General features: G+C 34.6%; 1 protein-coding gene across 1 annotated transcript in view; it reads left to right on the top strand.

The window, feature by feature from the left end:
• Positions 1-4,640: 4,640 nt before the first annotated feature.
• LOC137245626 (mucin-2) overlaps positions 4,641-14,541 on the top strand; it is a 119,881-nt gene continuing 109,980 nt past the window's right edge. The window contains exon 1 of the mRNA XM_067776591.1: positions 4,641-5,566. The gene's annotated coding sequence lies outside the window, so the exon portion shown is untranslated. The remainder of the gene's footprint in view (positions 5,567-14,541) is intronic.

Below are 14,541 nucleotides of genomic sequence, written 5' to 3'. Positions count from 1 at the left end.
GACAGCTGTTTCTCGCAATTTCTTTTTTGAGTCATAAGCCACCTTTTCATAGACCGGGTCACATATACTAAAATGATTTGTAAAAAAATTTTTTTAGAATAACCTTAATTTTATTAGTTAAATTGTAAGAAACTGTTATTAATATTTTTGTTGCGTAAAAATTACACAACCAAAATGCAGTCACAGTTAAATAAGTTTGATCATAACAATTTAAATAAATATTTTTGTTTCATTTAAGTTTATGCATGTGCAATTATTAAATAGTTTTTATTGCTTTTCAGCCTAAAACTATTTTATGAAATCAGTTTGCTTTGCGGTTTCTCTGTTCTTCATTATTGTGGGTGTAAAAACCAAGTTTGTTTCTTAAGTCTTCTGTTCAATTCGCATGCAGTCCATTTGGTGCGTTTGATTGCAATTGCAGTCCGACAGTACCTAACCACAAAACATGATTAACAGTTCATGTTCGGGTAGTATGTGGTAATTTGGAGCAGCAGGTGTTAGTTTTACTGATTTGAGCATATTAATCCTAATGTAAGTATGTGTGCATGCAAGATGTCGGTTAGTTCATTTTAATGTAAAGTTGTTATGGTTTTCAGATATTTTAATGAAGTCATAACTTTTATTGAAATATTTTTTATGGATATTTCGTCGCACGGATCCATTTATATCACATATATAAATATTAGTATTAGCTTTGATTAGAGACTCTATCTTACGCTAGGTGTAAGTATTTCACAAAATTGTGTTTAATGCATAGACAATGACATGCCCTGAGTTGCTCAACTTTTGTTTCATTAGTCTGCTAAAAGAACAAATTGTCGGTTCTCAAAAACAAAATTATAATTCATGACCTAATGACTAAAATAATTAATATAAAAAAGAGTTCAAATATAAAATACTAAAAGTAAACAATTTATTCCAAGCGGTATATTCTTAATATAGAGCATGTTTTATCCAAATCAACATGCACCGTAAACATCTCTACAAAATTGGGAGAACACGAGATTGGCAAATGATCGATCAAGCATTAAAATCGTGGACCCAATCGCAGGGCCTCAAAGTGTCGAAGATCATGAGGGGGTATTACAGCTTTAGACTACCAAATTTATTGTTATCAATAAAACTAGTGGACTGTAGGCTGATGAAAGGTATTTGAACTGTACACTACCTTTTGGGTAGGCGTTGTTTGTGATAGCAGATGTAGGAATTTCGAAAGCAATTAGTAATTATACAGCTATCAGATCTAGAGACAGAAAGTGCCATGACTAAAGCAAGTTTTTTCAAGAGGACGGAGTTATTTTATAACACAGGCCCCTTTTTAAATGGTTTTATTTAGCTTGACTTGACAGGCCCGCCAGCTGGCTGGCCGAGACGAATTTTGTAATTGAACTTCCCGATAAGCTACAAGCCTGAGACTTGGAATATAGTTCAGAACCCGATGACATTGCAACAATAAGAAAAACCTCCGATAGGTGGCGCATGGATCGAAATATTTCAAAAAATTGTCTTTGTGGTCCGATTTGGCTCATATTAGGCACAAATATTACATACAGTCCGGTAGAAGTGACATCAAAATATTTTGGAGTTCGAGGAGGGACAAGCATACGTGGATTATGTATTGATGACTTAGATTGTAACAAATTGTCAGGAAGGTGTCCTTGCAATAATTAGTCACTAAATGAACTAAATATAATGAGAAATAATAGGCAATTAAATAAATACTAAAAACTTTAAATAAAACAATTTAAAAAAAAATACAGTTTTTAAAAACAATACTTACATGAAGTAATAGTAATACTAAAAGCTAGAAACTAATTAGGTAGGTCCTAGGTACTAACCATCACGTTCCTCATCAATCTAGGCCGTTGATGAGGCAATTAAATAAAAGCGTTGGACCCGTCAAATTTCTATTGATATTCATATTTAAAACCAACTGAACCTTAATAAGTTTATGCTATGCCTCACATTTTTTTTTTGTTGATAGCTATTTGTAACATTATGGACTCATTAAATCTATGTGCGGTCCTCACGAACTGGCCAGTTCAACCTAACAGAACTCCAGCAAAACTTAATATTTTAAAAAGCGAATCGGTTGTTTTGAAATTTTTTTTCTAAAATGTGTTTCATGGTATGTTTGCTCTATTTTTTTGGTAGCTGTATTACTCTGCCTTTCCTTGACCAGCTCTGAACTTATTTTAGGTTGAATAAATAGACCTATAATAAAAAGTAATTATGTCACATAAGTTGAATTAATTGGTTTAAAAAAGAAGCTCTTTTTCTCGAATGAGACGCAGAAAAATATGTTGTTGGACACCTCTAGAACGATTTACTCAATCGTCGGTCTTCGCAATCGATTTGCTTTAAATCTCTGAACAAAGTTGATGTTTGAATGAAACTTATTTATCTGCGGGTCTTTTTCGTCAGTAACGCGTTAAGATTTATAAATCTTCCGAAAAAAATTTCCCCAGAATACTGTCAGAGCCATATCATCTAATGTTGACAGTGACCACGTTGGTCCTTAAGTCAGTTCAATAACTCGATTTTTTTTCTCCGGAAGAGGATTTTCTTTCCCAATTGACTCATAGGAAAAAAGGAGCATTTGCTTCAAGTTTTTACCTTTATTAGTTCCACACTCTTATGAAATATTATTCCAAAGCAATTAAACTCCACACATCGCAGTACCTTCTGCAAAATCAAGTTGAATATATTACACAGTAAGATGTCCTATCTGAAGCCTCGTCTAGTATCGAATGACACGCAGAGACCTTTTCCAATGCTGACTATTGCTGCTCAACGCCACTTAGCATAGCCGTATAAACTTTGCAGTGAAGCCAACTTCAGGCGTAGTGAGGTATTTTCTTTTCATGCAATTGAAGCCCCAAGAATGCTTTGATTGCGCAAAGAGCCACATGATCCCAATCATCTGGTATGCACTTTTCTGACCATGGGAGGACACTGTTTCCACTGTCTAAGAGGACGAGCTCCGGTTCAGCATATTGCCAGGGTGTTTCATCGCTGCCCCATTTGAAATGTCTGGTAATAATAAACCAATCTCTGGATATTGGATACAAGGTGGTCATTTGTATTTAAAAAACTTTGGAAAACACGTTTTCAAGACTTCTTTTGTTAAAACGCAGCAGTCTTCATTGTATGAAGAATTATCCGTGATCGCCGGTATTCAATGTAATCTAGTGATACCAAGTTGACTGGTGTTTACAGAGAGCAGGTGTAAGGACTACTTTCGTCGACTGAGTGTGTATGAACGCAAATTTTGAACAGCGCTATGAATTAAATTTTTGAAAGGAAAGTGTTTAATAGCTATCAGCTCAACTTAACAAGCACTGCAGTCTGGTAAGCGTAGGCTCCTGTTTATATTAAGCTTCCTTAAGAATATTCCATTGCCAACTTTCATGCTCAGTTTAGAGCCGTACGTGAAGACGGAGATTTCTTGGCTTCCCGGTTCCGTGCAACTTGCCTACTTGCCCATTTCTGGGTTTTATGTGGAAAATTTATTGTCTCAGCAAGAAGACGTTATTATATGGTATAGCTTTAAGAATGTATTGGAGACTTCTTTCAGGATCTGGGTATGCCCAAACCTGCAGTCAATCAAATTTTCAATTGCGTTGAGGCTAGCCGCATTATAAGGGGCAGAATATCTCCCAAAAAGTTCAGGGGGGGGGGGGGGAGAATAAATAGTATATTTTCAAATGGCCAGAACTAAGTGTAAAGTTTCAAGTTTTTAACTTAATGAGAAGTTACTTAAAAATCAATCGCAAGATTCCGTATGCTCTCCAGAGATTTTGTGAAGATATGTAAATATCTTCATTCTTGTCCCAGTTAGTACAATGTTTTTCCTTAGTATTTCGTTTTAATATAAATCTATTCTATGTTCGAAGATTCAAGTCTCTAGCTCACCGGAAAGTGACATAAAAATAGTTCTTAATAGGACACACCACACAGCTTATCAATTCCTTCTTATACTTTTATTATTTTAATAATTTATTCAATTATGCTATTCATAGTAAAATTTCAAGAAGTAGTTCATTTGTTGCAGCATCTGCACACTGTGCTGTTTATGCTCTTTTATATACGTTGCACTCATGTTTTCACTCAAATTTATTTCACCCATTATTTCATTCATTACTTGCAACTTGCCAATTATCTTGAATTTTACTTAATAATTTATCTGGCTCAAACTACTTTTATGTACCCAACATTCATCTTAAAATGTTTACAGCAATAATGTTGGTTACGCTGCGACTAGTTATGCTCATAAGGCATAGCAACATTTCAGAAACAGCAACTGACTACCACCAAGATTGGTAGCAACATCGGAGACGCCTGTGGTAAATACAGCAGCAATACCAAAACAAATACCAAATAAGCGGCTGGGCAGCTGAAAACCGATCATCGAAGCAAGATACATAACCACACAGGAATGAAGCATTAACGCTTCTGCCGGCAACCAAGTAGTCAAGCAACAATACAACTAGGTAAGCAAACATCTGCAACAGCTCCAATAGCTCCAACTGAGCTACCAGCTACCACCAAAACGCCTCAGTACTATTGCACTTACGTACCATTACTTGAATTTCCATTTCTTCAGTTTGTTAACGATACGCAAACGATGCAGACGCGTTTTAGACGGTAGCTGCGGTATTAAAAGCGAGTAATAAATTTCTATGTAAAAGTGAACTGGTTGCAGATTTACATAAATAATTGTGATTTGATTGGAAAACTTCTTTTTTTTTTGTAACAATTTGTGTGTCAATATTAGTGTGAACTAGTAAAAATTACTTCCCCATGCGCCTCGCAATTAAGTGACTGATTGTTGCTGCTGTTGTGTGTGGCAAAAACAATTGTTATTGTAAAAGAAAACAAAAATTACTTTTAATTCTTCACTTGCACCAAAAGTTAGTGGTGTGTGTCCAACTGTCTGCCAGCGGATTAGAAATCTACTGCTACTACTGCGGCAGTATTTTATCGAACAGCTCCTCCAGCCACCCACCGTTTTTGGCGCAATTACTTGCATGTTTGCCAGCCATTGAGCCGTTGACGCCTTGCATTTGTTAAATTTTCGCCAGACATACAGTGAGTGTAACACAAAACAACGAAAAAAAAAAAAGTGAAAAATCGTTCAAAGTGTAAAAGCGGTGAAAATCGTTGTCATCCTCTTGGCAAAGTGCTGAGGAGCAGAACGAAATTTTAAATGCGCTCAGCGTGCGTTAACTTAACAATTTTGAAAATTTGTTTTTTCAAACTTCTTCAAAAAACTAAAAGTGCAGAAAACGTAAAGCTTCGCATTTGATTTAATTAGTTAATTAACAATTTTCGAAACAAGTGAACGCAAGGAATAAAACAGCAAAAAAATTTCAATCTTGAAAACGTGAAAATGAAAGCAAATGCATCGTGAAAGTATACAAACGAAGAAACTAAAGTGAATAAACTGAAAAATACTGGTCTGGCTTAAAAGGAAATTTGCAGCCATATTTCAGTCACTTAGATTCTAGCGTATAGCTGCTACTAACTTATTGTTGCTGTAATTATAAGGAAGGAAATCTGCTAGGTATGTTTATATCAAACAAAAACATATACAGAAACTTCTGAAAACTAAATAAACGTTATTGCTTTCTTGGAATGTCGGACTAAGTATTGTTAAAATTGTAGCCGTCATCAATTTTTTACAATGATTTCTTTTAATATTCTAATATTTATAATCCTTCCATCTTGATATACTTTTTTTTCATTAGAATTCAATATTTCGCAGCATCTTTACCAAATTTTATGTCCCATGCTTTCAAAAATTCACAAATCTTCTTAAGGACAATGCTACATTTAAAAAAAAAAGATCTTGACAAAGAAATGTGTCATAGCCTTAGGATTGATGGAACATTTCTTACAATATTTACATGCACGAGTTAACTCAGTGAAAAAGAGTACTCGAATGTAAAGTTGAGCACCTCGACTGCCTAGAAATACACGACCGTCACAGCTACACAGTTAAATTTTTTAATTTCGTGTGCTTTACACAGAGAGTATTAACTTTGATTGGATAATGGTTGGTTGTGCAAGTATAAAGCAATCGAGATAGATATATGTAACGTTCCATTGTGTCATCGATCTATGGATTACGACCAAATCTCTTTGGAACGATCAGGATCAGTGCTATGACAGTTGGCAGCACTCAACTAATGTGTACACATAAAAGGGTGCCTGTTATTTTCAACTTTTTTTCCCAAGTCGCTCCATAAAATTTTACTTAAAAAGTTAAAACAAATTACCAAACTAATAACTAGTATTATGATTTCTTTAAACTACGCCACAAATTCTATATACATATTTTCCATATAAAATTGTATGGGATTTTGCATTTAAAAGAATGCTAGACTACAAATGATTAACAAAGGGGTTGGCAGTTAAAACTCGTCCAAAACCGTCGGGAGAGGTACCAAAATAAATGCTTTAAATTAAATTACTTTATATATTTACTTCTGTTAAGGACTTTGTACAAAATCATTTGCACATTATGTTGTGCTTCTTTTATTTTTCATATACAAATTTATAGTTTTTCCGTCATGATTTAACATGAATGTAATGTAATTATTTTATGGCATTAATGATTAGTTTTCAGAGTGGAAAAAATTTGTTAAATATCGGATGCTCTAGTGCGTATGACTGTAAGTGCTACCAAAAACAGAGCGTATGCTGTTGATCCGAAGCCATCCTGTTGATTCGAAACTGATCCATGTTGATATCAGGATAACAGCGTTGTTGTTGCATTTGTATGTTAAATGTCTATCCGTATCTGGATGCCGATTCATTGGAATGCAAAAATTTTATTAGGCTATGTCCGTCCGTTAATACGATAACTTGAGCAAATATTGCGATATCTTTACCAAATTCGCTATACGGGCTTATCTGCAGCCAGAATGGATTGATAATGAAATTGATAGGAAAAAATGTAAAGTTTAGAAAAATGAGATAATTCGAATAGTGAAATTTGGTAGGTGGATTTGTTTTACGACGCAAAACATAAATTCCAAAAAAACTTGGAACATGGGCTTGGCGCTCCCCACATTTATAAGAACGAAATTTGGAAGTTTAACGAGCAGTTACTCCAAAGCCGTCGAAGAAATTATACAGAAACACTATCTTTGCCAAATTATATAGACTGAGTGAATATAATCAAAATCGGTTAAATACCACGCCCACATTTGCTAAAGTTTGCAATAACTCTATGGTATTTAACTACATTTGACTGATATTCTACCTCATTACTGGTATGGTTGGGCTTAGAAAAAAACTTAAACAAATATAAAATACTTTTAATGCCATAAGTTCAACAAAATTCTCCCAATTCGAACAAAATTGGGCATAAACATTTTTTTCATAGCTACAACTCTTTGCTCTGAAAATGAGCGATATCGCCCGAAAGCCACTCCCACTTTTTATACCAAACCTCTTTAAAGGCGTAGCATTTGCAATTGATTTAAGAAATTTGGCAGCCATGCTTCTGTTCACACCTTAGCTACTTGATGGATGGTATGCAACTCCTGTTTCCTTTTGATTTCTACCAAATCGGAATTGGGACGTATTCCGTCGATTTGTACTAACAGCTTTTCTGGGCAGAAATGGAACTAGTAAAATATTTCGGACATTCGCCAAATCAACGCACCATAAGAAAGCCACTGGACAAACTGAATTGATCAGTTAAGTAACATTTCTTCTCTTTAGAAACCTGCATGTAAGGTGGCCATACGAAATTAACCCTACAGGACCATAAGGAAACCAAAAGTAAATTTTGTTATATAACTGCTTTATTTAATTAATATGGAGGCAAAACTGAAAATAAATAATAAAAAGTTATATACAGTACTTAGTTTTTTTGGAACTCAATGGGAAATATATTTCCCTATGGGTGTGAATGGTAATACAAATTTAATAAAGCAACTTCATTTTCTTTTGTGATTATTTATTCAATAGTCGAAACAAAATTCATAAAAATACAAAAATTTTAGTTCATACATAAGTCATGTGTGATATGCGGCAAAGCAGGTTCTTTTGGTGGTAAAGCAGAGGTGTACGTTGCACATAACACATATATTATGTGTTTGGTTTTCAACTCTTTTTTTATGGCAATTTGCACATCTCTTCATATTTTCTGCTTTTTGCATATTGTGTTGTGGTAAATTCGGTTTTACACCCAGCCTGGTTTTTTCTTTGGTTACTGTCGTTGGTCTTGAGCGCTGTCGACAAGTAAATAGATTTATAGGGCTCCGAGCAATGTTTTGCCGAAATTCTTAGCTGGTCAAGAGCGATCCTTCACAGCGGTTTCCTTAATGAAGCTTTGCGTAAATTGTATATGAGTTGTTCAGAGCTATGTCCATAATATCGAAAAATAAACGCAAATAATATTTTATTTTTGCTTTGCGGTCGACTTCATAACAGACCTTTCTCTGGTCCATCAAATCAACGCCGCCTATATATTTATTGTACCGCATAACCATCTCTGCTCAGGTAACACTAATCCCTTCTGCCGATATGGCCTCCTCTTTACCTCACTTGTTTCGACCAGTGAAATAAGATTTGACAACACATGTACGGATTTTGTGTTCATCCATTTGATAAACGATATTCACTGAAAGCTTTCAGAATAGATATCTCCTCTCATCATATTTTTGTCCAATGGCAAAGTTTTTGGTACGTTTTTCCTGTTTACTCTCACAGTACCACAAGCTCTCATGTTCTTTTGTTTTAATTTATATTGGAAGTCAGGAGAATTGAAAAAATTTTCAAAATATGTGCTGCTGTGATAACTTCAAAATAACGGATTCTCCCAACCCTACTTCGGTATTTGTTTTCCTGCCCGTATATAGATCGAATTCGTTACGTTATGGCCTTTGAACTTAATCATGTGCTCATCTATTAATTGTTGATTTGAATTATTAATGTCCTTTTGAAAGCAATCATTAAGATGTTCGATTATAAGTCTAATTTATGCGCTCTATCACTAAACTGCGACTGAATATCATGGTCACTGAAATGCAAGTTTTGGTGTATTTGTTCAACCTTGTTCTTGGCATAACATTAGCTATAAAAGGAACCCCCATATCTTCGCCAGTGGACTAATAACTTCTAAACGTCGGTAACACGTGGTAGCTCATGAAGAAGTTCATACCTAAAAAAGCCTTCATTTCTGAGCCGTCAGTACTGAATACTCTTCCCCTTGGTCGGCATATCTGATACTTTCTGGAACCAGTATTTGGTCAACTAACGAATCTAACTGTGTAATTTCCATTAAAATATCAAACGGAGTTACATTTTGCTGTATATCAGGGAATACATTTATGCGACCGAACTCATAATCGCTTTCTTCAAAGCTGCTGGGCACATATAAGTTCTTTCTCCATCGGAAAATGGGAACGTGGTATTCAGAAGTCGTCATTGTAGTTTCTTCTGAGCTTCCTCCCTACTGCTCTTCGTTAGCATTTGCAAACACGAATTTATAATCAGTAAAATTGAACTCAAATATTCCCCTTGTGGTCTACAGGGAAAAATGTTTCCCTAACGAAAATTTTACATTTTTATATGCTTTTACACGAATAATAAGATAAATTTGACTAGATCTTAGTTCTATACTTACCAGTTAACAAAACAATAGAGATTAAATACAATATCTAGTACAAAAAAACGATTAAATTGCGATAAATTGTACGGAGCACACACTTCGAAAATTCGTTGACTTTATTCACGCTTTTGACTAGCCATAATCGTAGTGATGACAGTGCGCTTGAAACATTAGCGGGGAATATCCGTTCTTTATTGATGCTCATTCACAAAAAAAGAGCTACCATAAAATACTGTACCGAAATCCACCAATTTATTCTTGGGAAAAATGTTTCCTCTAGACGTGAAAGGGTTCAGCTCTTACAAATGAGAACACTCTTAATCGACTCTCTTGTAGTACTTTGAACCTAGGACCAGGATTGATCGCGAACGCATGGATATCACAAAGAATGATTTCTATCTGGGCTGTAAGAACTTCTGTTCACTAAGTAGTATCACAATAGGCTATTTGACCTTCTTATAATGAGGTAGCTAAACCACGATAGTATAATCTATTATTATAGCGTAAAATTTCAAACGTATGGTGATGATATTCATATAATTGGTATAAAAAAGTATCTCTGAGAAAGATAAAGAGTCGAAAAAAGTAGATCCTGCAGTGAACGAAGAGAAGGCGAACTACTTTCTATCAATAAAAAAGACTCAGCCCACTGATGCCTTTGAAGCCATGTTAAGGCTGACATATGGAGCAGAGGTCGCCCCAGGGTACATTATAAAAAATAGATACAAGCAGATTTAGGCCGAAGCTCTCTTGCAATTTTCGTCGTAAAAGTTTTTAGTTTTTTCTACATATTGGGGGAACGGCAATATAGCCGCATAGGAACTCCTTTTATAAATAAATTACTGTATTCTAGAAATTTTGATGTTGCTTTTCCCAGGAATTTGGAGCGCACCTGTTGTTCCACTATCCTTTTCTTAAGCACAATGTTGAGTATAGATAGAATGCACAAACTCCAAAATAAAGCTATGAGATATATTCTTCAATGTAGTGTTATGTTTAACGCGTTATGCTTTATGTTTAAAATTAAATATAATATTTTACCAAGATATTTAACGTCCGCGATATGCTATGTAGCTGATATACAACCATATCCCCTTAGGAGCAATATTGATTTTAGAAGACCACCTCTAATGTCAAGTGCGGCACAAAATAGTTTGTTTTATAAATGAGCTAGCTTATTTAATTCATTGCCGATGGAAATAAAGTCTGAATCTAATATGTACATATTTAAGAGAAAAGTGATTGATTTTGTTAAAGTTAATTATGATTAAGATTTGAAATGTAATAATGAATTACTACATTTAATTTATAATTTAAAGCAATAGTAGTTGCATTGCGTTGATTTTTTATTTCTGCGAATGTGGGCAATATTATTTCGAAATTTGAACTTTAAACAATTGAAAATTCAATAATATTTTTCAGCCTTGAATCATTTATTAATAGGCCGATAAAAACAAAAACAATTTTGCAGCCACAACAAAAAAATGTGGACAAGAAAAGCTGTGTAAATTGAAAGAGGATATCATCGCTCATAATAGTTTAATTTGACAAATAATATCGAAGTACGCACAAGATATAAATTAGTATAAGTACGAGCCGGACCCGTGCGTATCTTGCGGAACAAATATAAAAGTCCCATATGAAATATCAACAAAATTCAGCAGTTCTATCAATCAAACATCTATAAACTTACATGCGCTTGCGCTGCCATCTGGAAAATGTTAGCAACTGCCGGTAATGCAGTGTTAGTTCTAATCAAATATTCACAATAGTGCCATAGTACAAATAGATTTCTTTGTGTGCTCACAATCGTTTATTTTTAAAGAATTATTTTAATAAAATATAGCTTAACAAAAGCACTGCGACTATAATACCCAAAGCTCGCTTGTAGCACGAATCCCCATTGACACCAGTTGCTTCTTCGCTATGCGAACTGGCGCCAATTGCTCACACCAAGGGAACTTAAATCACTTTTCACCTGGTTCTTCCAAGCAAATTGGGGCCACCCTCTTCCTCTGCTTACATAGTGTTCGGATGAAAATACAGGTTTAGCCAAAGCATCATTGCGGCCAGCATAGCCACTGCATTCTAATTCGTTCATAAGTCAATCTTCTTCGGTATACATCGTTCTTTTTAACGTCGTGTTTTCAGTGAGCACCGGTATCGATACCTTTTCTAAAACTTTCCCTACATATATACCTTACTACCGGTTTTGCAAATGAGGGGGTTTTTCTTCATAACTCATTCACATTGATAGGTTAGTTGGGACCGCCCGGCCCGAGAGGGCATCACACGGAATGGAAGTGTTTATAGTGTTACCATTAGTTTGATCGAAAAAACTGAAAGTCTCTATCAAACACCAGACCTATGCTATTATTACTATGTTCCCTTCGCGAACAACTTTAACATTTAGAGGTTTTGTTGTTCAGACAAATATATATGCAATATTCAAGGCCATGGACTATGTGGTGGCAACTGGGTGGAGAAGCAGGAGTATGTTAATCTGCAATGACAGTAAAACTGAGCTGAAGGCGTTAGTCAGCGCTCTAACTACTTCTTAGCTGGTTCGGCAATAAAACCTGCATCTGATTAATAATACAAATTATAACGCGCTTACTATATTCTGGGTGCCCGTCCCACGGCCTGTTATATAGATGGCGGAACACTTGGCCAGTGCTCCTTTTACTTCGGCCACCGAGTCTACGTTCACTGGTGGAATTACTGATAGGTAACTTAGTATGGTATAAACACACGACTTTGATCAGAATACGTAATCGCAACCTATCTTGCCATACATGCCTTGCGAAAGATAAAACCGCTGATCACCTTCTGTGCACCTGCACCACACTCGCTAGGATAAAGTATGCTATCGTTAATAGAGAGCGCCAAGCTACGCTATGGAAATATTTATAGGAGTTGAAGAAATGATTTCTTGATATTCGACATTTAATTATTTTTTTTTTGTTGAGCCTTATCGTTTGGAACTTTACTTCTATTGACTGTAGTATCTTATAATAACTGGCTGGTTATCCCAAAAAAACAATTGGGCAGCTCGCAAGAGTGTCATATTCGTGTAAAATTTTAAGGTTTGAGTTGTTTCTATGGCTTACAATATATAATTTGATTAAAGCTAAGCACATACGGCGAACAGGAGACCTTGTAAGCTGCCTTAATATCTAGAGTTTTTTATTTGTGATTAAAAATATAGAAAGAAAGAAAAAATTCAAAATTCGTATCTCCGAAAAGCATGCAAGATTTCGATAAGCATTTTGAAAAACGGCGAAAGAACACCAGCAAAACTATTCACGTACAATAAAGCTTTTAATTTGTTTTCTTTTCCCATATTTCCTCTTTGTTAACTGCTTTCATTTTTAATTGATAATTTCATATAATTATTTGATAAATATCTGTGTATGTATGTATTTTGATACATATAATAAATACTATACACATAAACTATACCATTTGGTTGGTCTTTTATTAAAATTGAAATAAAAATCAAAAACAAAAACAAAATGCATATTCACTTTTGCTCTTTATACATACGTGCATACATATAAGAGCTATAAAGATTTGAATAGAGTAATTACTAAAATGTACAATCAACCACAGTAATAATAAGCAATTTGATCGATAGTAAATACGTTGAAGAGTGAATGAAGATAAAAACGCAGTAATTCCATAGTTATGCATTTATTTATGTACTTACATTTACGTGTTGATGACAGCGAAATGTCACTGGCATGCGAAATAATGCATGTGTCTTATATGTTTGTGTGTATGTGTGAATTTCTCCACATATGTAGCTATATATATAAAGCACTCACATGTAAACACCTCAGTTAAATACTTTCTAATTGCAATACAAATTATGGCAAGAACTATAAGGCGGGCAAACTAAGCGCAATGAAGTGCTCTGCATACACACACAAGCAGAGAACTAGCAGTGCATAAAGTAAATTGATATAGGCAAGAAGTGCTAAGAGTTTAGCAATAAAAAAATGATAACTTACGTGCCTTTTATAAATAAATTAGTTACAAAATATTTTATCAAATAATAACTGCAATTAAAATCTTGTAAAAAGTTAATCTTGTACAAGTATTCTCATTTCTTCACAAGACAATCTGCTAATAGGTAGATAAACAAGACAAACATATGCACACTACTCCTGTGGGGAAAATATACGTGGTACAGTTGATATGAGCGAAATCAGATAGCAAATCAAGGCAAGGTAGTTAAGGAAAGGAAACGGGAGTGAAATAAAGTACAGTTACAGATTTTATATCCAAAGGTATCAGTTTTTAATCAATAATTTGTCCATTTGTTATCAACTATTTATCGGAATTTTACCGATTTGTTACCTGCTAACAATTTAATATGTTTGCAATACCACCTTTAAGAAAAATACCATCGTTATAATTTTTTAAAATTGCATGGTAAATTTTTGGGTTGAACATGGATGCATTAATTCTATAAAGCTCAAGCTGAAGTCCAGAAAATTTCAAATTCATTGTAGTATGTTATTTTCACTGTAACCTAAGATACTGCCAGTTACTAAGGTAGAACCAGGTCTTATATTGAAATTGTACTAGTTTAATCTCAACTGACGTTAGAGTATCCAATACTTTCACAAGTTACTCAGCAATATCAATATTAAGTTGTTCTCTATTGTTTGCAGAGTCAATTTACGCTCTCGGAAATTACCTCAATTCACGATAGTAAGAGCAAACGATTAGTCCTAAGCAATCAAAATCGAACGTTTGAACTGACGGAAGCAGTCGTCAGACCTTAATCTGATACAAAAGTGATGTGGGACTATTAAAGTCATCCCGACTTATAAAGCGTGATTTTTGTTCATCGAGAGAGGACTTCACTTTTGAATTGCCTACTTTGTCCAAAGTAGCACCTGTTG

The sequence above is a fragment of the Eurosta solidaginis genome, chromosome 3, assembly GCF_040869045.1.
Source record: "Eurosta solidaginis isolate ZX-2024a chromosome 3, ASM4086904v1, whole genome shotgun sequence".
Classification (NCBI taxonomy): Eukaryota; Metazoa; Arthropoda; class Insecta; order Diptera; family Tephritidae; genus Eurosta; species Eurosta solidaginis.
This window is presented reverse-complemented; position numbering and strand designations above follow the sequence as displayed.